Genomic DNA, 27379 nt, shown 5'->3' with positions numbered 1-27379 from the left:
ATAAAATGTTAGGGTACAGCAACTGGTGTTGAGTAGGAGTGCTGATCTATGATCAAACCCACCCCTGTCCATATAATCTTATTCCAGAGACAACTGATTCAGAATGATCTAGGCAAAGCTGATCGTAGAAAAGTGCTCCTCTGTACGCATTTATGAAATGTCTCAGGCTAAGAGTGCTGAACTGGAATCAGTACCCCCCACCCCCCGTCAAAGTAATGTTATTCATTCTACTCACAAATGCTAAACAGATCCTAGTTCAGCACTCCTACTTCAAGCCACCAAGGGAATGTTGGGTATTGGGTGCTAAACGTCTTGAACAGTGGTTGAAAAAGTACCCAATTGTCATACTTGAGTAAAAGTAAAGATATGTTAATAGAAAATGTCTCAAGTAAAAGTGAAAGTCACCCAGTAAAATACTAAGTAAATGTCATTGCTAAAAGATACTTAAGTATCAGTGGTAAAAGTATAAATTATTTGACCTTCCATATATTAAGCCAACCAGACAGCACAATTCTCTTGTATTTTTATTTAAGAAATAGCCATGGGAACACTCAGACATAATTTACAAACGAAGCGTGTGTTTAGTGAGTCTGCTAGATCAGAGGCAGTAGGGATGACCAGGGATGTTCTCTTGATAAGTGTGTGAATTGGACCATTTTCCTGTCCGGCTTAGCATTCAAAATGCAAAAAGTACTTTTGGGTGCACTGTATTGAGTAAAAAAAATATTATTTTCTTTAGAAATGTGGTGAAGTAAAATTTAATGTTGTAAAGAAACAGAAAGAGTAAAAGTACAGATACAAAAAAAAACAGATATAAACGGAATGTAGTGGAGTAGTTTAAATACATTTTTGTTAAGTAATTTACACCACTGGACTTGAAAGGAACACCTCAATTTCCTCGACTAACAGGTGCCCCGACACATTGACTCTGTACCGGTACCCCATGTATATAGGCTCGTTGTTTTTATTTTACTGCTGATCTTTAATTATTTGTTACTTTTATTTCTTATTTTTCTTACAACTAAATTGTTGGTTAAGGGCTTAATTTCACCATTTCACTGCAAGGTCTACACATGTAGTATTCGGCGCATGTGACAAATACAATTTGATTTGTTACACATGAAAACATGTTGTGAACCTGGTGTGACATTATTGAAGCTGTGCTGACACCTAGTGGACATCAAGAGGACCTACACTACACCCATATATACACACACACTATAACCTTAAAACAGATAGGATGCTTTACATAAGTTGCTCTTTTTTATTAGACACTAATATATATGTCCAATAAACAGACGTTCAAAAGTCGGAATGTAAAGCAAAAACGACTGGAAAGTTATTCAAAAGCAGGTGTAGTGAATCAAGCATCTTGGGGTTACCTGAAATAGGTCAAAGTATATATTTTAAATGTTCTAATTTATTTAATCTTTATTTAACTAGGCAAGATGAACTCAACAACATCGACAGACACAAGTTACCTGCTATATTTGGGAAACAGGATTAACACAGAGAGAACTTGGCAAAATGCATGTTTCTGTAGTAAGAGTAGGTATATACAGTATCATCGGTAACAATTGTGTACAAGCCACCTAGCTAAAAAAAATTACTGGGGCTAGCGGTCATTAGTTACATTTCAACCACAGCGATTTCCTAATTGAGGCGCAACAGAGTTCACCGGCAAATGCAGGAACACCGGAAATAATAACTAAACCAACGAACGAGAAATGGTGGAGGCTACCAGAACGAAGAGAGACATTTTTCCGAATAAACGTGGTGAGTGAAAAACGTAATTACATAGCTCACTCCCTACCCGGTATGTCATTCTACTGTTATACGACTGTATGCGTTGTTTGTTGGCAACCTTGATATTTACGAAGTTTTTGGAACGGATTCCTGTTGGAACGTTCCTCAAATTATACCCACCCGCTGGGAGATGTTCTTATTCTCCATGGATTTAACAGTGTCCCAGAACTTTTTTGAGTTTGTGTTGCAGGAAGCAAATTTCTGCTTGAAAAAGCTAGCCTTGGCTTTTCTAACTGCCTGGTTTCTAGCTTCCCTGAAAAGTTGCATATCACGGGGGCTGTTCGATGCTAATGCAGAACGCCATAGGATGTTTTTGTGTTGGTTAAGGGCAGTCAGGTTTGGAGAGAACCAAGGGCTATATCTGTTCCTGGTTCTAAATTTCTTGAATGGGGGCATGCTTATTTAAGATGATGAGGAAGGCATTTAAAAAAAATAACCAGGCATCCTCTACTGATGGGATGAGATCAATATCCTTCCAGGATACCCCGGCCAGGTCGATTAGAAAGGCCTGCTCGCTGAAGTGTTTCAGGGAGCGTTTGACAGTGATGAGTGGAGGTCGTTTGACCGCTGACCCATTACGGATGCAGGCAATGAGGCAGTGATCGCTGAGATCTTGGTTGAAAACAGCAGAGGTGTATTTAGAGGGCAAGTTGGTTAGGATGATATCTATGAGGGTGCCCGTGTTTACGGCTTTGGGGTGGTACCTGGTAGGTTCATTGATAATTTGTGTGAGATTGAGGGCATCAAGCTTAGATTGTAGGATGGCTGGGGTGTTAATTAAGCATGTTCCAGTTTAGGTCGCCTAGCAGCACGAGCTCTGAAGATAGATGGGGGGCAATCAGTTCACATATGGTGTCCAGAGCACAGCTGGGGGCAGAGGGTGGTCTATAGCAGGCGGCAACGGTGAGAGACTTGTTTTTAGAGAGGTGGATTTTTAAAAGTAGAAGTTCAAATTGTTTGGGAACAGACCTGGATAGTAGGACAGAACTCTGCAGGCTGTCTTTGCAGTAGATTGCAACACCGCCCCCTTTGGCCGTTCTATCGTGTCTGAAAATGCTGTAGTTAGGGATGAAAATGTCCGAATTTTTGGTGGTCTTCCTAAGCCAGGATTCAGACACGGCTAAAACATCCGGGTTGGCAGAGTGTGCTAAAGCAGTGAACAAAACAAACTTAGGGAGGAGGCTTCTAATGTTAACATGCATGAAACCAAGGCTATTACGGTTACCGAAGTCATCAAAAGAGAGTGCCTGGGGAATAGGAGTGGAGGTAGGCACTGCAGGGCCTGGATTCACCTCTACATCACCAGAGGAGGAGTAGGATAAGGGTACGGCTAAAAGCTATGAGAATTGGTCGTCTAGAACAGAGAGTAAAAGGAAGTTTCTGGGGGCGATAAAATAGCTTCAAGGAATAATGTACAGACAAAGGTATGGTAGGATGTGAATACAGTGGAGGTAAACCTAGGTATAGAGTGATGATGAGAAAGATATTGTCTCTAGAAACATCATTGAAACCAGGTGATGTCATCGCATATGTGGGTGGTGGAACTGAAAGGTTGGATAAGGTATAGTGAGCAGGGCTAGAGGCTCTACAGTGAAATAAGCCAATAAACACTAACCAGAACAGCAAAGGACAAGGTATATTGACATTAAGGAGAGGCATGCTTAATCGAGTGATCATAAGGGTCCAGTGAGTAGAGGTTGGTTGGGGTCACGGCGATTCAGACTGCTGGCTATCGGTAGCAAGCTAGCATAGGATGGAGGTCTGTTTTTAGCCACCTCGTGCGTTTCCGTCGGTAGATTAGCGGGGTTCCATGTGGTAGAGGGGATCAATCCAATTGGCATAATCGATATAGTTATAGTTACCAAGGAAAATTGTCAAATAGACTTATTCAGATAGCAGCCGATAAGACAGCTAATGATTAGCGGGCCCCAGATGAGCGTTCAGGTAAGGTCGCGACGGAGGTGCCAGTTGGATAAATCCCTCGGGCAGATAACGTCGGTAGTCAGTCGTGATAGCCCGGTGGGGCTCCGCATTGGCAGTAAAACGTGTCCCGATAGGTGATTGTAGCCCTGGAGTGGCTGATGGAACTCTTTAGCTGGCTAGCTCCGGAATAATGGATGTTAGCTCCGGGATCGACGTAAGCCCCGGGATCGACGTAAGCCAATAGACACACGGTTTGCAGCTAGCTAGCTGCGAGATCCAGGTGTAAATGTCCAGAGTTTGCGGTTGAAATCCGGGGATATGGAGAAAAATAGGTTCGGTGTGTTCTGGTCTGAGTCGCGTTGTACAAAAGTGGCGATAGAGCTAAAGGAATAGCTGATGACCACAAACCGTGGTTAGCTGATATACTAACGTTAGCCAGTAAACTGGTTAGCCTCTGGCTAGCTTCTGGTTAGCTTCTGGTTAGCTTCTGGTTAGCTTCTGGCTAGCTTCTGGCAAGCTTCTGGTTAGCTTCTGGCTAGCTTCTGGTTAGCTTCTGGTTAGCTTCTGGCTAGCTTCTGGTTAGCTTCTGGCTAGCTTCTGGTTAGCTTCTGGCTAGCTTCTATTGTGGATTTTCAGATTTGAGGTAAATAATACTTTTTTTTGTAATTGGTGAGGCGGGTTGCAGGAGAGCGTTTTGAAGTTGAGTTTTGGGGGAAAAAATATATATAAAAGATATGCGAAGAAAGGTGTGTATATATATATAATATATATATAATATATATATATATATATATATATATATATATATATATATATATATAATATATATATATATATATATATATACGGGACACGACAATACGAGGACAAAAGGACGTCTGACTGCTATGCCATCTTGGAAGAAGAATTTAAAAAATGGGAGATACATTTTGAAAGTATGCCTTATCTACTTTGAAGAACTAGTTAAATGATTTCGTCAGACAGCTCTGCAACATAGGCTACCTAAATAGAATGACTAGACAGTACAGTATGGGGAGCACAGAGAACGTTAGTTTTGGCTCGCTGACTGCTACTACCTGAGTAGAGATGAGATTACTTTAAGAAATGAAAAATAAGGAATTAATATACACAACTGATATTTGATTTCATAGTCATTTCCTATTTTTCTATTGATGTCTACCAATGTGGACCTGACAGACGATGGAATATGTTCAATGTTTTGGCAGTTATTTCATTTTTTAAAGCATTAAATACATTAGCGAAAACCGTGATTATTTTTTCAATAATCGAACCGAAACCAAACCGACCTCAAAGAGCACTAATTGTTCAGTACTATTGCTTTCACTTGACTTTTTGCAGCTAGCAGACCCAAGCATTTGCTGGTGTACATCAACCCTTATGGGGGCAAGCAGCAAGGCAAGTGCATTTATGAGCAGAAAGTCGCGCCTCTCTTCGCCTGTGCCTCCATCTCCACGGACGTGATTGGTGAGTTCCTGCCAAAGACATTAAACATGCTTTAATAAAAGATGAGTCTTTATGGGCCAAGTCAAATTGTTCACTCTAGGCAAATGGGCACAAGCTCTCTCAGGCCGCACAGGAATATGACATAATTTACGGCCGCCATCTATCATCCTAGTTCCTCATTGGAAAGGATGATGGTCGATGAATACTGGATTCCTTTACATCCCGTTTACTTCTCAGACTAGCGAAAGACTGGACATTTGTCAAAGTCATATATTTTGACGAATTGCATTTAACTATACAGCTGCTTCGGTTGATATCAAATATTGATACAGTATTTGAACAATTGTATAAAAAAATAAAAAAATAAATCTAAGGTGGGTGTGAAAATGTTTGCACATAAAATCAAACTATTCCTTTGGCTACAAATTGTTTCAATGTCTAACAATTAGAGAAGAGAAAAGGTCTACTTTAGGACTTCTGCTATCTCAGACTTCTTTATGGAAAATGCTTAGTCGATATATTGCTCCAAGCGAGTGAATGATTACTCCTTAAGTCCAAAATATCAATTTATGCAACAAATTAGGAAAACATCATGCGATATAAATGAATCAATTATTAACCTGTTCAAGTTGACATTTCAAGTGTATCCCAACTACAGGAAGCACTTGAAAGACAAACGTGAAGCATGCTAAGACGTCTAACTCTTTCCTGGTCATTTGTTGTCATAGTTACAGAGCATGCCAATCATGCCAGGGACCACCTGAAGACAGAGGCGGAGTTAAAGAAATATGATGGGTGAGTCGAGGATGGAGATGTTCTCAATGTCATTGTCGCTATAGTAATCAAAGGTCTGTTTTAAAGACCTCTTTGTAGTCTGGTTTTCAGCTCAACCGTCACTAAATCATATTCAACCAATCACAGTTGAACTAAAAACACCCCTGGTCAAGTATATTAATCTCAAACGACAAACAAAAAGATCAGTTTTGTTGTTCTGACCTCTGTGTTACATGACCTTTGACCTCTATGCAGAGTGGTGTGTGTGGGCGGGGACGGCATGTTCAGCGAGATAGTTCACGGCCTGGTCTCTCGAACACAGGGATAACGGAGTGGACCAGAACAGCCCGGAGGAGAAGCTGGTACCCTGTAGTCTCCGCATCGGCATTATATCCGCAGGTTAGTCAAGACCACACGCAGACATTCACAAGCACATGCATGTACACATTCTATACATGCCATCTGCAAGCATTCTCCTCTCTTGGTGTCTTGACAATATAGAATCTTATTTATATTTAATATTTTTGATTTAATGTAACAATGTTCTTGTCTATAGCTATTCTGTACTCTGTCATGTATTTTGTTTTATGTGGAAGAGTAGCTCCTGCATGTGCAACAGCTATTGGGATTCTAATAAAGTAAAAACACACATACCACTATGTTTACACAGCAATGATCACATCAATAGCTCAGTTTATGACATGACTGCGTAAGTTTACAAACTAATGTCAACCATGAGGTCCATTTCATGTACACTACACTGTCTGTGTTGATTTCCGCGTTCCATTTTTCCATCTTACACACACACACACACACACCCTGGCCGTGATCCCACTCTCCAAGGGTGTTGGGATATGCAACAAAAAATAAAAAACATTTCCAATACACGCATGCATGTTAGTACACACTTGTACATGTATGAGAGGGGACAATTTATAAGCACCCACCAAATTATTATTATTACACACACACACTGCTAGCTTTTGTCTGTGTAGGCAGGAACATAATGTATCATTATCTTGTTTTGTGTGGTATCCAGGTTCAACGGACTGCATCTGCTATGCCACTGTCGGCATCAATGACCCTGTGACCTCAGCTTTACATGTCATAGTGGGTGGGTGCAGTTATCTATATTTAAATATTAACAGCACTTCCAATTAAATTGCCTTTAAAAATAGTGTAACTGACATTTTTATACAGCACAGACTAGTAGCATAAGCATTCTTTATCACTGTTCCAGGTCATTCCTGGAGATTCATTGTGAATAGAAATGTCTCGTGTTTGTCACTTCTATGTTATCGCTATGGCACACTCAGCTGACCAACAAGTGACAGCCGTGACCTACTTATTCAAAGCTTTTGAGATAAGAGGAAACTGCTGGAGGTCAGTGTGGGTGGATGGGTGTGCAGGTGTGTTTTTTATAGTAAAAGGACATAGTGTGTCATCACACCTCTTTAAGACACTGTACCCCACACACACAGTATCTGTGGAGGATCACTCATACTAGACTCGTGTCTTCACAGGAGACTCCCAGCCAATGGACGTGTGCTCGGTCCATCACAACAACACATTCTTGAGGTATTCCATCTCCCTGCTTGTATACGGTTTCTACGGCGACGTGCTGGCAGACAGCGAGAGGAAACGCTGGATGGGACCAGCCAGATACGACTTTTCAGGTGGGTCAGAGGAGTAGCTTTAGCTGTTTTAGGAAATACAACCATACTGTTGCGGGAGTCTGTTGCTGTTGCCAGTGAAATGGCATGATGTCGTTTTGTGCAGGTTTTAAGACGTTCCTGACACATCACCACTATGAAGGGGCTGTGTCTTTTCTACCAGAAACTGACACACTGGGTACACCGCGAGATCAAGACCAGGTGTAGAGCTGGGTATGTAATACTGTACACGTACAACCTGTTGTGTAGTTTAGTATTACATGTTTGTCTAGATGGTGCAAAGGAGATTGCTCACTTGGCTAGCCAACTCCATTCCTGCTTTCCAGATGCTTCATATGCCAGCAAAAACGGGCAGCTGTATTCAGGGGATTCCCCAGAGGAATCCAAGACGGCTCCAGATGTCTCAGACAGAGGTAGGTACAGTATCTCTGCCTGAACTAACATATGGCCTCAACTCCACACGCTATGGGTCTCTACTGAAACCTGCTCAATGTTTTCACCACAAAGCCCGAACCTCTGGTTCTGCTCTATCCCAGAATATGAAATGGGGTGGGGGGGGTAGTCAGAGGGAAGTTCCTGGCCATCAACGCAGCCAGTATGAGCTGTGCCTGTCCCCGTAGCCCCAAGGGCCTGTCCCCCGCCGCCCACCTTGCTGACGGCACCACCGACCTCATCCTCGTACGCAAGTGCTCCCGATTCAACTTCCTTCGCCACCTGCTACGCCACACCAGCAAAGACGACCAGGTAACCACACTGGATGGGGCTACTGCAATGGTTTCTTGATTTCTGTGGGTACTCCAACCCGGGTCCATAGCAGTGATTGCATGAGATGGTTAACTCGCCACTTTCCTGTACCAGGGATTTCACTTTCTCACTTCTGTTCCTCCCCCCTTCAGTTTGACATGACCTTTGTAGAGGTGCACCGTGTGCGGCGCTTCCGCTTCACGCCGCGCCACTGCCAAAACGACTCGGAGCTGGACCTGAGGGAGAACGGCAAGCAGCTCTTCAGCCAGATCTGCCGGGACCACCCGGCCTGCAGCTGCAGCCCTGCCTATAGCAGCTGGAACTGTGACGGCGAGATCCTCCCCCACGCTGCCATTGAAGTCGGGTACGCACCCCTCTACATGGAAATATAACACACTTCTAAAAGTTTATTTTCTGCACTGTGCTGTCTTCAACATTTGAATTGAATTCCTGCCTTAGTTTTTTTCCCTGACAATGTTTTCTTTGTCTTCTGCCCTGCCAGAGTTCACTGCCAGTTGATCAAGCTGTTTGCGCGAGGGATCGAAGAGCAGCCTTTGTTTGAGGACCTCGTGTGCACTCTAGGTCCCCTCGTCCCTCCGCTGCCCTACCCTATCAGTCACTGGAACAGTCCTACAACATTTCAAAGGCTGCCACTGCTGTCACTTACCTTAGCCCTGTGCACTACCTTTCTCTAATGAGGTCACAAGTTCACAGGTCAAAGAGTGCTGGTACATTTACAGAGGTTCATTATCCACTATAGCGAAGAACAAATCATGAAAATCTTAAATGAATGTACCCCCTTCCTGCTATCCTTTTGCAATAAAGAGATGTTAACCAACACATAACGTGCTGTTCAACATTTGTAGAACTTCCGTTTGCACGTGTTGGAATGTACGCTGCTCCAAATTATGAAGAATTGGTACAAAGCTTTGTTTATTTATAAACATAAACCCAATATTAAAGGATGTTTGAATGATTCTAGCTGCTTGCCTTGTTGGATGTTATTTCCCTGCACCTAAAAAGCATAGGATATTGGATGAACCAGAGCACTCTATGGGTACCAGATGCCAGCTCGCTTGTCACCTTAATGTGGTCATTTAATATGTCCTATATAGCTACAGTATACCACCAGACTGGCTAGAGTCACACTGAAAACTCAATGTACTGTAGCGTATCAACAGTTTATGCCCTGAAGCATGTGACGCAGCAGGCTATTTCTGCCATTGCTGCGATGTCATTCCATGTTAATTTGCTGTTGTGTCTGAGCTGTGGTGTTTGAGGTTGCTGTTAGAAAAGTGTTGTGTATTTGTTGCACTTGCAGTGCTTGGTGTCCTGCGTATCATATTGCCTTCTGCACACACTGTTCCGTGTGTCTTTTCCCCGCACTGTCGAGCTGGCCTTGCTGGTGCGACTCCTCACTGTCGAGCTGGCCTTGCTGGTGCGACCCCTCACTGTCGAGCTGGCCTTGCTGGTGCGACTCCTCACTGTCGAGCTGGCCTTGCTGCATTCTGGTTTAGATGTCATGCTGATGTGGTGATGCATTCTGGTTTAGATGTCATGCTGATGTGGTGATGCATTCTGGTTTAGATGTCATGCTGATGTGGTGATGCATTCTGGTTTAGATGTCATGCTGATGTGGTGATGCATTCTGGTTTAGATGTCATGCTGATGTGGTGATGCATTCTGGTTTAGATGTCATGCTGATGTGGTGATGCATTCTGGTTTAGATGTCATGCTGATGTGGTGATGCATTCTGGTTTAGATGTCATTGTGTAGTGATTTTGCCTAAAACGTCTGGTATACTCCCTCGTACCATTGACTTAACACTGCAGCTAGTACTGGAGGTCACATAGCATCCCCAGTGTCTGCCTGAAAGTAAAAGATTGATCTGAGATGTGTGTCTTCAGCAATGAAAATACACATTTGATGAAGAGCTCTAGTCTGCCTTGATTTTGGAAGGATATAATTACAATCTCAAATCAAATGTTATTGAATTTGTATGTCACATGCCTTGTAAACAACAGGTGTAGACTAACAGTGAAATCCTTACTTACTGGCCCAACAATGCAGAGAGGGGGAGAAATAGAAAAATAGTAACAAGGAATAAATACACAATGAGTAACGATAACTTGGCTATATACACAGGGTACCAGACCGATTCGATGTGCAAGGGCATGAGGTAATTGAGGTAGATATGTACATGCACTCAGTGGCCAGTTTTAGGTACACCCCTCGTTCGCTCCTACATGCGGTGAGTCGCATGGCCATGGCTTGCTACATAAAGCAGGCAGACAGGCATCGAGGTATTCATTTACTGTTAGAATAGGCAAAGCAAGAGACCTACTGTAAGCGACTCCGAGCGTGTTATGATCGTCGGTTCCAGTATCTTAGAAACGGCCGGCCTCCTGGGCTTCTCACGCATGACAGTCTATGGTTTACCGTGATCTGTGCGACAAACCAAAAACATCCAGTCAGCGGCTCGTTGATGAGAGGTTGAAGGAAAATGGCAAGAATCGTGCAAGCTAACAGGCAGACCACAAACAGTTAAATAACGGCATAGTACAACAGTGGTGTGCAGAACGGCATCTCAGAACGCACAACTCGTCGGTACTTGTCACAGATGGGCTATTGCAGCAGATGACCACACCAGGTTACACTCCCATCAGCTAAAAAGAAGTGGCTCCAGTGGGCACGCGATCACAACACTGGACAATTGAGTTGAAAAACATTGCATCGTCCGACGAACTGGAACACGCTGCCGTATACGTCGATCCAGAGCATCCCAAACATGCTCAACGGGTGACATGTCTGAGTATGCAGGCCATGGAAAACTGGGACATTTTCAGCTTCCAGGAATTGTGTATAGACGACATGGGCTTGTGCATTATCATGCTGAAACGTGGTGATTGCAACGGATGAAGGGCACGACAATGCACCTCAGGACCGCGTCACGGTATCTCTGTGCATTCAAATTGCCATTGTGTTTGATGTCCGTAGTTTATGCCTGTCCATACTATAACCCCAACTCCACCATTGTCCACCGAAGTCGGTTACGATACCAAACTGCAGTCAGGTCAAGACCCTGGTGAGCACGCGGATGATCTTCCATGAGTTGGTTTCTGACAGAAATTCTTTGGTGTGCAAACCCACAGTTTCATCAGCTGAACGGGTGACTGTTCTCAGACAATCCCGCATGTGAAGAAGCTGGATGTGGAGGTCCTGGGCTGGCGTGGTTACATGTGGTCTGCGATTGTGAGGCTGGTTGGAAATACTGCCAAATTGTCTAAAATGATGCTGGAGGTGGCTTACGGTAGAGAAATGAACATTCAATTATCTGGCAACAGCTTTGGTGGACATTCCTGCTGTCAGCATGCCAATTGCCCATTCCTTTACAGCTTTACAATAAACAGTAGGAGCAGCGTATATGATGAGTCAAAGTTCATGCAAAAATGGTCAATGCAAATAGTTAACCAAATAGCTACCTGTATTAACTATTTAGCAGTCTTATAGCTTCGGGGTATAAGCTGTTCAAGGTCCTGTTGGTTCCAGACTTGGTGCGTAGGTACCGTTTGGCCTGCGGTAGCAGAGAGAACAGTCTATGACTTGGCTGGCTGGAGTCTTGAGGATCTGAGGGCCCATGCCAAATCTTTTCAAAGTCCTGAGGGGGAAGAGGCGTTGTCGTGCCCTCATCACTGCTGTGATGGAGTGTGTGGACCATGATAGATCCTTAGTGATCTGGACACTGAGGAACTTGAAACTCTCGACCAGCTTGTGGTGTGTACTTTATTCTAATCTAAGGACATATTAATTCTGCTATGCCACAGAAAATTCTACATATGATACCATGGTTACGGATAATCCTGAATGAATCGTGAATAATGATGAGTGACAATGTTATAGACGCACAAATATCATACTTCTCAAAAAATGCTAAGCCTGTCTTGGCGGTATGATATTTGTGCGTCTGTCTCACTTATCATTATTCACGATTCATTCAGAATTATCCGTAATCATGGTAGCACCCACATGAATGTAGAAGTGTTTAGAAATTCTTATTTACAATAAAAGTGACTCCAAAATGGCATAATACATGATTTACTATTAATTTCTATTGGGCACAAAATAATCTAAAACGCAACCAAAACAAACAGCAAATGCGTCCAATAAATGTGTAGTCATAAGCTTGATGTAGTCATTGCGTGCTAGGAATATGGGACCAAATGCTTAACGTTTTATTACTTTAATGCACTTAAGTGAATTTGTCCCTATACTTTTGCTCCCCTAAAATGAGGGGACTATCCACAAAAAGTGTTGTAATTTCAAAATGATTCACCCAATATGGATGAGAAATAACCTCAAATTAAAGCTGACAGTCTGTACTGTAACCTCATAGTAACTGTATCATTTCAAATCAAACAATGACTATTGTATAAAGCTGATCTAAGAAAACATACATTTTTGTAACAGTGCAGCTGCTATAATATGGAGCAATCAAAGACTGAGTACATTTGTAGAATAGTCTTTCAGAAAATTGCCTTGAAGTGAAGTTAGAGCTGTTTCAGAAGCTGTGTCACTGGTCCACCACTGTCACATCGTTGAGCAATTTTTTTCAATATGACTTGGTGTGTGAAATAACAATGTTTGAACTGTTCTGACACAGTATCTGCTTAAAAGCTCAGCAAATTCTCAGTGTGCATTCTGTCAGATTGGGCATATTTGTCAAGGGACTAAGAGACATCCTGACTCATGTCATTTCAAAAGCAAACAACGCCATCACTCCAATCCCCAATCCACTGTCTCCCTCTGTGTATTCCGCAAAAGACTCAGCTTTGTTCATTTTCTACGCTAGTTTGCCCTCAAATCCAGTCTCAGAATGGTCTTATGCGTGCAGCTGAGATGAAGGATGCTTCTTAAACATTCAGTTTGTCTTAGAGATTTTCATGAGCCCCTTGAGGATGGGGTTACAGCATGCAGAGTACATCGTCAGCCTCTTGAAATAGAACATCTATGAGGAGAAGTACAGTAGAACAATTGAGCGAGAATCATTCTTAACATGCTAGTTTCTCAATATCATTCATTTCATGAATTAAAAAGGAGTACTATGGAATATGCTGTTTGAGTAAGGTTAAGTGATATTTTCAGATATACAATTTGAATGATGTATGTCCTTATGCATAAGTCAAGGGGATGTGAAACGATCTTGCCTGAGATAGCTGTGTGTAATGTTTGAGTGGTACCCCTTTTCCAGTCACTGTAAATTAGCTCGATGTGCATAAGTAGGACATTGCTGCAGATAGAGATGAACTCAAACGTCCTCTACTTGGGGGAAGAGAGAAGGGCTCTTTAATATGATAGATGCCGTCTGGCCTCCTAGAATAGGACCAGGAAAGAGACAAATAAAACAAGATGCTGAAGTACAAGAGTATTTTACCCAAGGGGGCACATTGACCAATCCCTTCTCTTCTTTTCAAATTACACCCTCTACTTAGGCATCCTCGTTTTGCAAGGAATCTTGCCTACATTCCCAATTCCTCTCTGACCATCCTCTCTGAATTGTCCACCATGCAGCCATTAAGACAGATGATCCTCCATCCATCCAAGATCCTTTAGCTTTAGCTCAGCAGAACCGAATTATGCCGATTCATCAGCCACTGTGACCCCCTCCCCTCCACAAGCACTAGGCACCCCTTCAACTCTTTAACTCCGGTGTAGGCAGTTTGGTTCACCTCCAGACCCGTTAGAAGCTCAACGTATCAGCGGGGCACTCCTAATGCTGCATTCTTAAAGCTGGAGGTGCCTCCTTCATTTATGCCTACCCAATTTACAGTACAGGATCCCTGCGAGTTGCTGACTGTAGCAGAGTGCGGTTTCCCGTATGGAGTGGAGAGCAGTGTGTGTGTGTTTGAGAGGCCATTACTCCACGAGGAGCTGTGGGGCCCTAGCCGTCACCCCTACGGAGTGTGGTATGTGTGGTGCCAATGCAGCGCTGTGGGAAGTGCAGTGTAAATGCAGCCACAGCATGGCAGAGGAGGCTTAATGAAGCCCAGCACTGCATGACACAGATCAACTGTCTAGTAAGCTTTCTCAATACAAGTGTAATGAACTTGCATTCTCCAGCACAAACATCCCCATTGCCCCTCAACACCACACACTCAGAATTCTCTCATCATGAGATTACAACTGAGACCCTGATATTAGTACGTTTTCACCAATAAAACCTCAAACAAATGTACAACAGAAAGCCAGCTCCCTTATTGATCTTGCAGGTTTCAAGATGTTACAGATCGTCATGAAGAATGATGTGGAGATTTGTCTGTTTTGGTTGACAGTGTAATGTTCTGAGTACATGACTGTATAAATAGTATTTAAACCTTGAATAAATGTGTGGACTTCTTATTGACTTTAAATGTTCTTTTTAACCTTCATTTTAACAGGGAGACAGAGACCTAGGTCTCTTTTCAAACGTGCCCTGTATAATACAGCTGTGCCTGGTGCAATCGGCCAATGTAAGGATGGTTTGCCAGACATTCATTTCCAACACTATGATGCAATAATGCATTGTCTCTTCAAGTCTAAATTTGTTGTCGGGGGATGAGGTAGTTTTACATAGAAGATAGGTTCTCTTTCAGGCAGCGGTTGAAAGAGATGAAGTAACTTGATTAGGCATAATCAAATCCCACTAATTCACAATAAGACACACAGGAACCTATGATTATCAATTTCAGTTAAATACATTGGAAATGCAGTTGATCATTCACAATGTCCATCTGTATAAAATGCTGTTGGGTTGGAAGATATTTTTCTTACCCGTGTCATTGTGACTGGACTTGATTAACTTCCAGCTTACTGAGACGGTCAGAAGGAAACAAAGGTTAGGGAACTTTAATACACCTGAGAGAAAATGGACACCTGCATTAAAATAATGATTCCTAACCTAATAAAGTGGAGGGACCAGAGCATTTGAAAGGTTGTGACATGGACCTGAAGGTAATAGAATGAGCAGCTTTTTTCACCACGCTGCCTCTGGAAAAAGATGACCTGTCAAGCAAGACTGTAGAGTCAGTCAATGTAGGGTAATTTCACCTGAGAGAATTCAAGACCCCAGGCCCTGCTGGTGGCAGGGTTCTGTGGTCAGATGTTCTCAGGAATTGGAAATTGAATTGAGCCTCCGCTAAAGAAATGCTCCATGTGCAAAATTACCAGCAGTGTTCTGAAAAACACAAGCTATATTTGGGTCATATCTGATAAATGTATTAAAGTAGGCAATGTGCCAAATCCATTTGAGATTGACTTGCTCATTTAGAATCAGTACCAAGAGCAATTAAGATGGAGATCACTTTATTGGTCAATTACACACAAGGTCCCAATTAAATTTGACTTCCGCTTTTAACCCAAGCCCTCTGAAATAAAAACACTGAGTATGCAAAACATTAAGAACACCTGCTATTTCCATGACAGACTGACCAGGTGAAAGCTCTGATCCGTTATTGATGTCACTTCAATCAGTCTAAAAGAAGGGGAGGAGACAGGTTAAAGAAGGATTGTTAGGCCTTGAGACAACTGAGACATGGATTGTGTATGTGTGCCATTCAGAGGGTGAGTGTGCAAGATCAAATATTTAAGTGCCTTTGAACGGGGTATGGTAGTAGGTGCCAAGCAGGTGCACCGATTTGTGTCAAGAACTGCAACGCTGCTGTGTTTTTCACATTCAACAGTTTCCTGTGTGTATCAAGGATGGTCCACCACTCAAAGGACATCCAGCCAACTTGACACAACTGCATTGGAGTCAACATTGGCCAGCATCCCTGTGGAACACTTTCAACAGCTTGTAGAGTCCTCCCTCAGCAAATTGAGGCTGTTCTGAGGGCAAAAGGGGGTTGCAACTCAATATTAGAAAGGTGTTCTTAATTGTTGGTATACTCAGTGTACATACACAGGTTTAGGAGAGGTGCAGGAGGCTGCCACACTGGGCGCTGCTGTTGTGGGGGATTAAGTGTCTTGCTCATGAGCACAACGGCAGGCAATGGCATCTAGAATTTCGTACCAGCAACCCACCGGTTACTAGCTCACTTCTTTGCGTCTGACCCGGGATTCGAACTGGTAACCCTCCAGTTGCTGGCTCACCTCTTTACCGCTAGGCTACTAGCTGAAGCTTACACAAAAATGGGGGAATCAGTAAGACTTTACTATTGGAAAGGATGTATCAGTTTAAATCACCACAAACATAAAAGTATTTTGGGCCACAAATGAAAGCAATTTATTAGTGTAAAATATATTTGAAAAAGCAAGTATATAAACTTAGTGGGAGGAATGACCTCGATTCAGGGCTTAACCAAGTCGTTGAAAGCTACAGTAACAGCCTGTCTCCAAGGCTCACAACTCAATTATCAATACAGACTTGCCACACAAATCCAGTGTGTTCCCTTTTGTTATCTGAAAGGACCTTCAATGGCACCAAACGCTGGCCTGTGACCCATTTTGTTGACAAACCCAAAAAAGGATATAACATATCATACGAAGTGGGTGATGTAGAACACAATTGTGCATTACTCCACTAGGAGCTGTGGGGCCCTAGCTGTCACCCCTACGGATGTTGGTATGTGTGGTGGAAATGCAGCACTGTGGGAAGTGTAGTGTAAACGCAGCCACAGCATGGCAGAGGAGGCCTAATGAAGCCCAACACTGCATGACACAGATCAACTCTGTCTAGTAAGCTTTCTCAATACAAGTGTAATGAAGTTGCATTCTCCAGCACAAACACCCCATTGCCCCTCAACACCACGTACAGTTGAAGTCGGAAGTTTACATACACTTAGGGTGGAGTCATTAAAACTCATTTTTCAACCACCCCACAAATTTCTTGTTAACAAACTATACTTTTGGCAAGTCAGTTAGGGCATCTACTTTGTGCATGACACAAGTCATTTTACCAACAATTGTTTAGTTCACTTATAATTCACTGTATCACAATTACAGTGGGTCAGAAGTTTACATACACTAAGTTGACTGTGCCTTTAAACAGCTTGGAAAAATCCAGAAAATTATGTCATGGCTTTAGAAGCTTCTGATAGGCTAATTGACATAATTTGAGTCAATTGGAGATGTACCTGTGGATGTATTTCAAGTCCTACCTTACTCTGTGCCTCTTTGCTTTACATCATGGGAAAATCAAAAGGAAATCAGCCAAGACCTCAGAAAAACAAATGTAGACCTCCACAAGTCTGGTTCATCCTTGGGAGCAATTTCAAAATGCCTGAAGGTACCCACGTTCATCTGTACAAACAATAGTTTGCAAGTATAAACACCATGGGACCACGCAGCCGTCATACCGCTCAGGAAGGAGACACGTTCTGTCTCCTAGAGATGAACGTACTTTGGTGCGAAAAGTGCAAATCAATTCCAGAACAACATTAAAGGACCTTGTGAATATGCTGGAGGAAACAGGTCCAAAAGTATCTATATCCACAGTAAAACGAGTCCTATATCAACATAACCTGAAAGGTCGCTCAGCAAGGAAGAAGCCACTGCTCCAAAACCGCCATTAAAAACGCTAGATACAGTTTGCAACTGCACATGGGACAAAGATCGTACTTTTTGGAGACATGTTCTCTGGTCTGATGAAACAAAAATATAACTGTTTGGCCATACCTACCATCGTTATGTTTGGAGAAAAAAGGGGGAAGCTTGCAAGCCGAAGAACACCATCCCAACCGTGAGGCACGGGGGTGGCAGCATCATGTTGTGGGGGTGCAGGAGGGACTGGTTGACCTCACAAAATAGATGGCATCATGAGGAAAGGAATATTATGTGGATATACTGAAGCAACATCTCAAGACATCAGTCAGGAAGATAAAGTTTGGTTGCAAAAGGGTCTTCCAAATGGACAATGACCCCAAGCATACTTCCAAAGTTGTGGCAAAATGGCTTAAGAACAACAACGTCAAGATATTGGAGTGGCCATCACAAAGCCCTGACCTCAATCCCCTAGAAAATTTGTGGGCAGAACTGAAAAAGCGTGTGTGAGCAAGGAGCCCAACAAACTTCAGTCAGTTACACCAGCTCTGTCAGGAGGAATGGGCCAAAACAGGGAATTTTTACTCAGATTAAATGTCAGGAATTGTGAAAACGGAGTTTAAATGTATTTGGCTAAGGTGTATGTAAACTTCCGACTTCAACTGTACACAGCACTCTTTGTTCTATAGCGGTATCCATACACGTTTAGATGCAGTGATCACAATATAGTGGCTATATCCAGGAAAGATAACGTTCCACATTCTGGGCCTAAAATAGTGTATAAGAGATCATACAAAATCTTTTGCTGTGATTCTTATGTGGATAATTTTCAAAATATGTGTTGGTTTGATGTGAACAGTAAGGGGCATACAGATGCTGCACTTGATGAATTTATGACATTGCTTCTTCCAATTATTGATAAACATGCACCTGTTAAGAAACTGACTTTTAGAACTGTTAAGGCTCCATGGATTGATGAGGAATTTAAAAACTGTATGGTTGAAAGAGATGGGGCAAAAGGAGTGGCTAATAAGTCTGGCTGCACATCTGATTGGCTGACTTCCTGCAAATGTAGAAATTATGAGACTAAACTCAACAAAAAGAATCAGAAACCGTATTATGAAGCTAAGTTCAATAATATAAATAATGTAGGGAAAAAACTTTAGAGTACTTTAAATTAAATTATGGGCAGAAAGACAAATTCAACTCCATCTTTCATTGAATCAGATGGCTTATTCATCACAAAACCATTTGATGTTGCCAATCATTTAAATTATTATTTCATTGGCAAAGTGGGCAAACTTAAGCAGGAAATGCCAACAAGGGCTCCCGAGTGGCGCAGCTGTCACGACTTCCACCGTAGGTAGTTCCTCTCCCTGTTCGGCCGGCGCTCGGCGTTCGGCGTCGCCGGCCTACTAGCCATCACCGATCCTTTTTTCCTTTTGTGTTTGTTTTGTCTTTGGTTATTTCACACCTGGTTTCATTTGCCTTCATTTCTGTGTGTAGATATTTACCCTGTTGCCTGCCTAGGTTTGTGCGGGATGGTTTTATTTTGTGATGTAGCTCGGTGAGGTTGGGCCCTATTTTTTGTTTCACGCATTGAATAAGAGGGTGTTATTTAGGAGCTTTGTTTGTTCCTCCGTGTGAGTAACGGGTGTCTCTTGTCGAGGGCGTTTGACTTTTGGATTGTGCCATACCTGTATTTGGTGGACTTGCCTATTAAAAGTACGCATCTCAGACATCTCTGCTCTCCTGCTCCTGACTCCTACCTCCTAACGCAACATGGTCACAGAATCCCGCACCAGATCGATGGAGTCAGCAGGAGCTGAACTCCCAACATCTATGGAGGAGCGCATTCAACACCACATGGCAGTGTTACACCGGCTGGGTACCGCAATGGATCAGGTGATGGCGACGATGGAAAGATAGGAGAGAGGTGGCCTTCCTACACCTCCACCAGCCACACTCCAACCAGTACCACAACCCTCTCCTTCATTGCCTGGTCCCAGTGGTATTCGACTCTCACTCCCGAGGGAGTACGATGGGACGGCGGCCGGGTGGCAGGGGTTCTTACTCCAGATGGAGTTATACCTGGCAACCGTTCACCCGGCTCCTTCGGGAGGTGAGAGCGTGAACGCCCTTGTCTCCTGCCTCTCAGGCAAAGCCCTGAAGTGGGCCAACGTGGTATGGAACGATCCAGACTCAGCGAGGGACAACTACCCAGAGTTCACCCGCCGCTTTCGGGCCGTGTTCGACCACCCACCTGAGGGCCGAGCGACGGGTGAAAGGCTGTTCCATCTAAGGCAGGAGAAGAGGAGAGCACAGGACTTTGCCCTAGAGTTCCAGACCTTGACCGCTGGCGCGGGATGGAACAACATGGCCCTGATCGATCACTACAGGTGCAGTTTGCGCGAGGACGTCCGTAGGGAGCTAGCCTGTAGAGACACCACCCTCTGCTTGGACCAGCTGATAGACATGTCCATTCGTTTGGACAACTTGCTGGCGACCCACGGACGTCCGGATCGGGTCCTGTCAGTTTCATCCCCCAGCCCCTCCACTCCAATGCCCATGGAGCTAGGAGGTGCTGCAGCGAGGGTGACCGGAGGAGGAGCCCTTTCCTGTACCAGCTATGGTCGTAGAGGGAACACTGCTGACCGGTGCTGGAGGGGTCCTTCGGGGAGTCGAGATGTCAGGCCGAGCACTGCTCGGACACCCCAGGTGAGTCGGCACCAGGCTCACCCAGAGCCCCCCGTTGGTCACATGTATGTGTTAATTTCTTTTCCTGAATTTTCCCCTCATTCCCGGCATAAGGCACTAGTAGATTCAGGCGCAGCAGGGAATTTTAATGTCCGCAGTTTTGCACATAGTTTAGGGATCCCCTTTGTTCAGATTGATAAACCCTTCCCAGTGCACGCCTTAGATAGCCGACCATTAGGGTCAGGGCTAGTCAGGGAGGCCACGGCTCCACTGGGCATGGTTACGCAGGAGGGTCAGGAGGAGAGAATGAGTCTCTTCCTCGTTCATTCTCCTGCGTTTCCGGTGGTGCTGGGGATCCCCTGGTTGGCCCGTTACAACCCCAAGATTTCCTTGCAACAGAGGGCTCTAAAGGGGTAGTCAGAGGAGTGCTCAGGCAGGTGTGTAGGGGTTTCCCATCGGTGCAACGACGGTGGGAAGTCCAGAGCAAATCTCCACCGTGCGCATTCCCTCAGAATATGCCAATTTGGCTATCGCCTTCTGTAAGCAGCAGCAGCATACCATCCTGCATACCACTGCTGGCTTGCTTCTGAAGCTAAGCAGTGTTGGTCCTGGTCAGTCCCTGGATGGAAGACCAGATGCTGCTGGAAGTGGTGTTGGAGGGCCAGTAGGAGGCCCTCTTTCCTCTGGTCTAAAAAAAATATCCCAATGCCCCAGGGCAGTGATTGGGGACACTGCCCTGTGTAGGGTGCCGTCTTTCGGATGGGACGTTAAACGGGTGTCCTGACTCTCTGAGGTCATTAAAGATCCCATGGCACTTATCGTAAGAGTAGGGGTGTTAACCCCGGTGTCCTGGCTAAAATTCCCAATCTGGCCCTCAAACCATCATGGTCACCTAATAATCCCCAGTTTACAATTGGCTCATTCATCCCCCTCCTCTCCCCTGTAACTATTCCCCAGGTCGTTGCTGCAAATGAGAACGTGTTCTCGGTCAACTTACCTGGTAAAATAACGGTAAAATAAAAATAAATAAAAATAAAAAAGGCGGCGACCCAATTACCACCTCATTGACGAGGGGATTGTGCGATACATCTCCTGGTAGACGCTGCACTTTCCAGGAGTCACGTGTATCCCCTGTCACAGGAGGAGACGGTGGCTATGGAGACATATGTCTCTGAATCTCTGAGGCAGGTGTACATTCAGCCCTCCACATCACCTGCCTCCTCCAGTTTCTTTTCTGTGAAGAAGGAGGGAGGTTTGCGTCCGTGCATTGACTATAGAGGTTTAAATTCCATCACGGTGGGGTACAGTTACCCGCTACCTCTCATTGCCACGGCGATTGAGTCAATTCACGGGACATGCTTTTTCACAAAACTGGATCTCAGGTGCGTATCTGGGAAGGAGATGAGTGGAAGACAGCGTTTAGTACCACATCCGGCCATTAAGAGTACCTCGTCATGCCGTACGGCTTGAAGAATGCTCCAGCAGTCTTCCAATCTTTTGTAGACGAGATTCTCAGGGAACTGCACGGGCGGGTGTGGTGGATTATATCGATGACATTCTGGTCTATTCCGCTAAACGCGCCGCGCATGTGTCTCTGGTGCGCAAGGTACTTGGGTGACTGTTGGAGCATGACCTGTACGTCAAGTCTGAGAAATGCTTGATGAATGCTTGATGAAAAGATGAATCTGATGTGGTTCTCTCACTATGAGATGAAAGGATGAGTCTGGTGTGGTTCTCTCACTATGAGATGAAAGGATGAGTCTGATGTGGTTCTCTCACTATGAGATGAAAGGATGAGTCTGATGTGGTTCTCTCACTATGAGATGAAAGGATGAGTCTGATGTAGTCCTCTCACTATGAGATGAAGGATGAGTCTGGTGTGGTTCTCTCACTATGAGATGAAAGGATGAGTCTGATGTGGTTCTCTCACTATGAGATGAAAGGATGAGTCTGATATGTGGTTCTCTCACTATGAGATATGTTAGTATAGGATGGTTTGCTAGAGTGTAGACTACCTGTGTTGCTGCTGCCCTGACACACATGTGCAACTCCCGACTGAAGGAGTGGACATGGGTCAGAGGGCCGGAGATGCATCCGCTCCTCTCTCTGCTGTGTGTAGTCCAACCAGACCGAGAATTGATGATGATGTAAATCAAGCGTTATCAAGTGTTAATCAAATGGTATGCTGCTGGGGCAGGACAGATGATATTTATACTAAGGTGCTCAGGCACAGGTAGACCCCTATCTGTACCACAAGGTTTCATTTCCAGTTTTTAGGACTACAAACGGGCGAGCTCTATGGCCACAACCACCTGTGACAATCTAAAGAGAGAACAAATGCTTTGAGTACAAAACTGTGGGTACATTAGAGACCATTTTCTCTGGCACGCTCAATTCTGTTAGCATATCTTTCAAGTCTAATGTGACAAAAAAAGTTGTGGAGAATCTAAGGCTGGTGATTGTTTTTTTAAGACTTTGCAAACCCTAGAGGTTAGGAATCTGGGCTAATATCCATACTGTTTCTCTCTAGCAAAACACAGAACACAGAATTGGTCTTGACCTGACCCTTAAAAACAATGTACACACACAAACCCTTGATGCTAAAATGATTTTATTATTTTATATTGCTTGAAGAATGCATTCTGCCTTCATTTTTTTTTTGCACACAAGGGGTTTCAAGGCTTTAGCCAAACGATTTTTCCCAGCTGCAAATATAGAGACATCTGAGAGAGAGAGAGAGAGAGAGAGAGAGAGAGATTAGCATTGGCTATGTACAGACTAAGTGAGCATAGCCTTGCTATTGAGAAAGACCGCCGTAGGCAGACCTGGCTCTCAAGAGAAGACAAGCTATGTGCACACTGCCCACAAAATGAGGTGGAAACTGAGCTGCACTTCCTAACCTCCTGAAAAATGTATGACCATATTAGAGACACATATTTCCCTCATTCTACACAGACCCACAAAGAATTCGAAAACAAATCAAATTTTGATAAACTCCCATATCTATTTTGGTGAAATACCACAGCGTGCCATCACAGCAGCAATATATGTGGCCTGTTACCACAACAAAAGGGCAACCAGTGAAAAACAAACACCATTGTAAATACAACCCATATTTATGTTTATTTATTTTCCCTTTTGTACTTAACACTGTACATAGCCATAATATGACATTTTAAATGTCTCTATTCCTTTGAAACTTTTGTGAACGTAATGTTTACTGTTAATTTTTGATTGTTTATTTCACTTTTGTTTATGATCTATTTCACTTGCTTATGTTTCCCATGTCAATAAATCCATTTTAATTGAATTGAGAGAGACGGGGGATAAGGGGGAATAGACTCTGGGATTTTTGAAGATTATTAAAACTGGTTGCTCTTATACATTCTTATTGATGAGCCAATGAATCAAACTGCTCTTGTTATTACCTTTGCGAGGGGAGGTTGTCTTATTCTGCTGGGCTGGAGGGGGCTGTGCAACCCCCTGTTGGCCCACAGAGAAGATGGAGTAATCTGAGAGAGAGATAGAAAGAAAATGATCCAAAACAAACATCAGCCATGTTTCCAAAAATAGACTTGAGTAAACATCAAACAGTTCTATTCCAATTGAGTACCAGAGCCTATAGTGTGCTTGTGTGCTCTGTCTGTACGTCTGTACAGTATATCACAAAAGTGAGTACACCCCTCACATTTTTGTATATATTTGAGTATATCTTTTCATGTGACAACACTGAAGAAATTACACTTTGATACAATGTAAGGTAGTGAGTGTACAGCTTGTATAACAAGTGTAAATTTGCTGTCCCCTCAATAACTCAACACACAGCCATTAATGTCTAAACCGCTGGCAACAAAAGTGAGTACACCCCTAAGTGAAAATTTCCAAATTGGGCCCAATTAGCCATTTCCCTCCCCGGTGTCATGTGACTCGTTAGTGTTACAAGGTCTCAGGTGTGAATGGGGAGCAGGTGTGTTAAATTTGGTATCATCGCTCTCACACTCCCTCATACTGACTGGTCACTGGAAGTTCAACATGGCACCTCATGGCAAAGAACTCTCTGAGGATCTGAAAAAAAGAATTGTTGCTCAACATAAAGATGGCCTGGGCTATAAGAAGATTGCCAAGACCCTGAAATTGAGCTGCAGCACAGTGGCCAAGACCATATAGCGGTTTAACTGGACAGGTTCCACTCAGAACAGGCCTCGCCATGGTCGACCAAAGAAGTTGAGTGCATGTGCTCAGCGTCATATCCAGAGGTTGTCTTTGGGAAATAGACGTATGAGTGCTGCCAGCATTGCTGCAGAGGTTGAAGGGGTGGGGGGTCAGCCTGTCAGTGCTCAGACCATACGCCGTCCACTGCATCAAATTGGTCTGCATGGCTGTCGTCCCAGAAGGAAGCCTCTTCTAAAGATGATGCACAAGAAAGCCCGCAAACAGTTTGCTGAAGACAAGTAGACTAAGGACATGGATTACTGGAACCATGTCCTGTGGTCTGATGAGACCAAGATAAACTTATTTGGTTCAGATGGTGTCAAGCGTGTGTGGCGGCAACCAGGTGAGGAGTAGAAAGACAAGTGTGTCTTGCCTACAGTCAAGCATGGTGGTGGGAGTGTCATGGTCTGGGGCTGCATGAGTGCTGCCGGCACTGGGGAGCTACAGTTCATTGAGGGAACCATGAATGCCAACATGTACTGTGACATACTGAAGCAGAGCATGATCCCCTCCCTTCGGAGACTGCCGCAGGGCAGTATTCCAACATGATAACGACCCCAAACACACCTCCAAGAAAACCACTGCCTTGCTAAAGAAGCTGAGGGTAAAGGTGATGGACTGGCCAAGCATGTCTCCAGACCTAAACCCTATTGAGCATCTGTGGGACATCCTCAAACGGAAGGTGGAGGCGTGCAAGGTCTCTAACATCCACCAGCTCCGTGATGTCGTCATGGAGGAGTGGAAGAGGACTCCATTGGCAACCTGTGAAGCTCTTGTGAACTCCATGCCCAAGAGGGTTAAGGCAGTGCTGGAAAATGATGGTGGCCACACAAAATATTGACACTTTGGGCCCAATTTGGACATTTTCACTTAGGGGTGTACTCACTTTTGTTGCCAGCGGTTTAGACATTAATGGCTGTGTGTTGAGTTATTGAGGGGACAGCAAATTTACACTGTTATACAAGCTGTACACGCACTACCTTACATTGTAGCAAAGTGTCATTTCTTCAGTGTTGTCACATGAAAAGATATACTCATATTTAGAAAAATGTGAGGTGTACTCACTTTTGTGATATACTGTATGTATGTATGTCTTGCTCTGCCTGTCTCTATCTCATCCTTTTTACCTATACCTCACTGTGCCATCAAATACTTTGTGAAAAGTCTGTCCCTCTCTATCCCCCTTCATGTTTTACCTTTCCACACCTCCAACGCTTTCATCTTTCTAAGCATTTCATTCTTCATGTCTTCCAGTTTCCTCATACTTTCTTTCCTCTTCTCTTTTTCTAATATCTTCTCTAATCTGACTCTCACGTTTTCTCTTCCTCTCCAACTCTCTAATTTTTCCAAACATTTCTTTCTTCATGTCTTCCAGTTTCCTCTTTCATTTCCACCTCGTGCTTTCTTTTCTCTTCTCTAATCTGACTCTCAAATTCTCTGTTCCTGTCCTCCATCTCCATCATTTGTTTCTCCATGTGTGTCAAATTTTCTTCTGCAATCCGTCTCCGCCTCTTTTCTTTCAGCTCTCTCCTGTCTCTGTCCCTTGCTTCCTTAACACACTTTTCTCCCATATTATTTTCATCTTCCTTTCTCTCTTCCAGGTTTCTTCTCTTTCCATCACTCAGTTTCTTTGTTAGACTGGCTTGCTTTTTTAGCATCTGTTGTTCTTCTCCCATCTTTCTCCTTCTCCCACCTTTCTCTTTGCCTTCCTTTCTGCTTTCATCCATTCCTCTTCCTTTCGGTAGTCTTCTTCCTTCCTGTAAAACTCTTTCCATTCCTCCATGCTCTTCTTTTTAGATATCTCCCACTCATCTCTCTCCTCCTGTCTCTTCTTCTGGAGCTCCATCTGTTTCTCTACCTTCTGCCTCTCAGATTTCTCCCTGAACCTCCTCCATCTCTCTCGTCCTTTCCCTCATTCTAATTTCCATTAACAGCAACTCTTCATCCTTCATCTGATTTATTTTTGCAAGCTCCTTCTTCTCCTCCCTCTTCATCCTCTCAAGTCTGTCCCTCTCCACCTCCAACATATTCTGTCTATTCATCTCCAGATACTGGTAATCCTGCTGTTGTCTCTCATCTCCATCTTCTGTCTCTATCTGTCTCGTCTCCTCCATACAGTCCCATTGCGTTAGCTTGCCCACCTCTTTCCTTAGCAGGCCCACCTCAAAATGCCAGTCGCTCTGACCAATACTCTGCACTTCCATAACGAATGAGCTCTAAAAGAGAGTTTGTAAATGTTAGCATCCTGCAGAATACTGCTAAAGGAAAACAAATCCTTAAACAATCTAAAGACGTCATCGGCATCAAAAGGCATCAAGCACATCACTTTTAACAGTTCCATCTATCCTTTTTACCCAATTGCCAAAGATGAATTTGACCTTAATGTATATTCCAAATTGACAGAAATTGTATTATTGTTCAAATTACTGACAATTTCCCCTGCAGATTGTCAATTGGAAGTTTATTTTACTTCTGTGTCTTTGCGCAAACTTCTAAAACCCTTCTGCAAACTACTCTCATATAAATAGAATGTGTAGAATGGAAATATCCCCTCAGACCCCGGCAATTTGACT

At 43.7% G+C, this 27379-nt stretch overlaps 1 long non-coding RNA gene and 1 pseudogene across 1 annotated transcript; one reads left to right on the top strand and one right to left on the bottom strand.

Annotated features, from left to right (window-relative positions):
• Positions 1-9352, top strand: part of LOC120052127 — a 28278-nt pseudogene extending 18926 nt beyond the window's left edge.
• Positions 9353-23219: 13867 nt separating this feature from the next.
• LOC120051916 lies at positions 23220-26099 on the bottom strand. The gene is made up of 3 exons (XR_005477335.1): positions 26003-26099; positions 24023-24106; positions 23220-23317 (listed from the first exon to the last, which is right to left on the bottom strand). It is a non-coding gene; the product is annotated as an uncharacterized LOC120051916 (long non-coding RNA).
• Between the last annotated feature and the right edge of the window lie 1280 nt (positions 26100-27379).

This window comes from Salvelinus namaycush, chromosome 8 (assembly GCF_016432855.1).
Source record: "Salvelinus namaycush isolate Seneca chromosome 8, SaNama_1.0, whole genome shotgun sequence".
Classification (NCBI taxonomy): domain Eukaryota; kingdom Metazoa; phylum Chordata; class Actinopteri; order Salmoniformes; family Salmonidae; genus Salvelinus; species Salvelinus namaycush.
The sequence above is the reverse complement of the archived record's forward strand: the minus strand, read 5'-3'. Positions and strand labels throughout refer to the sequence as shown.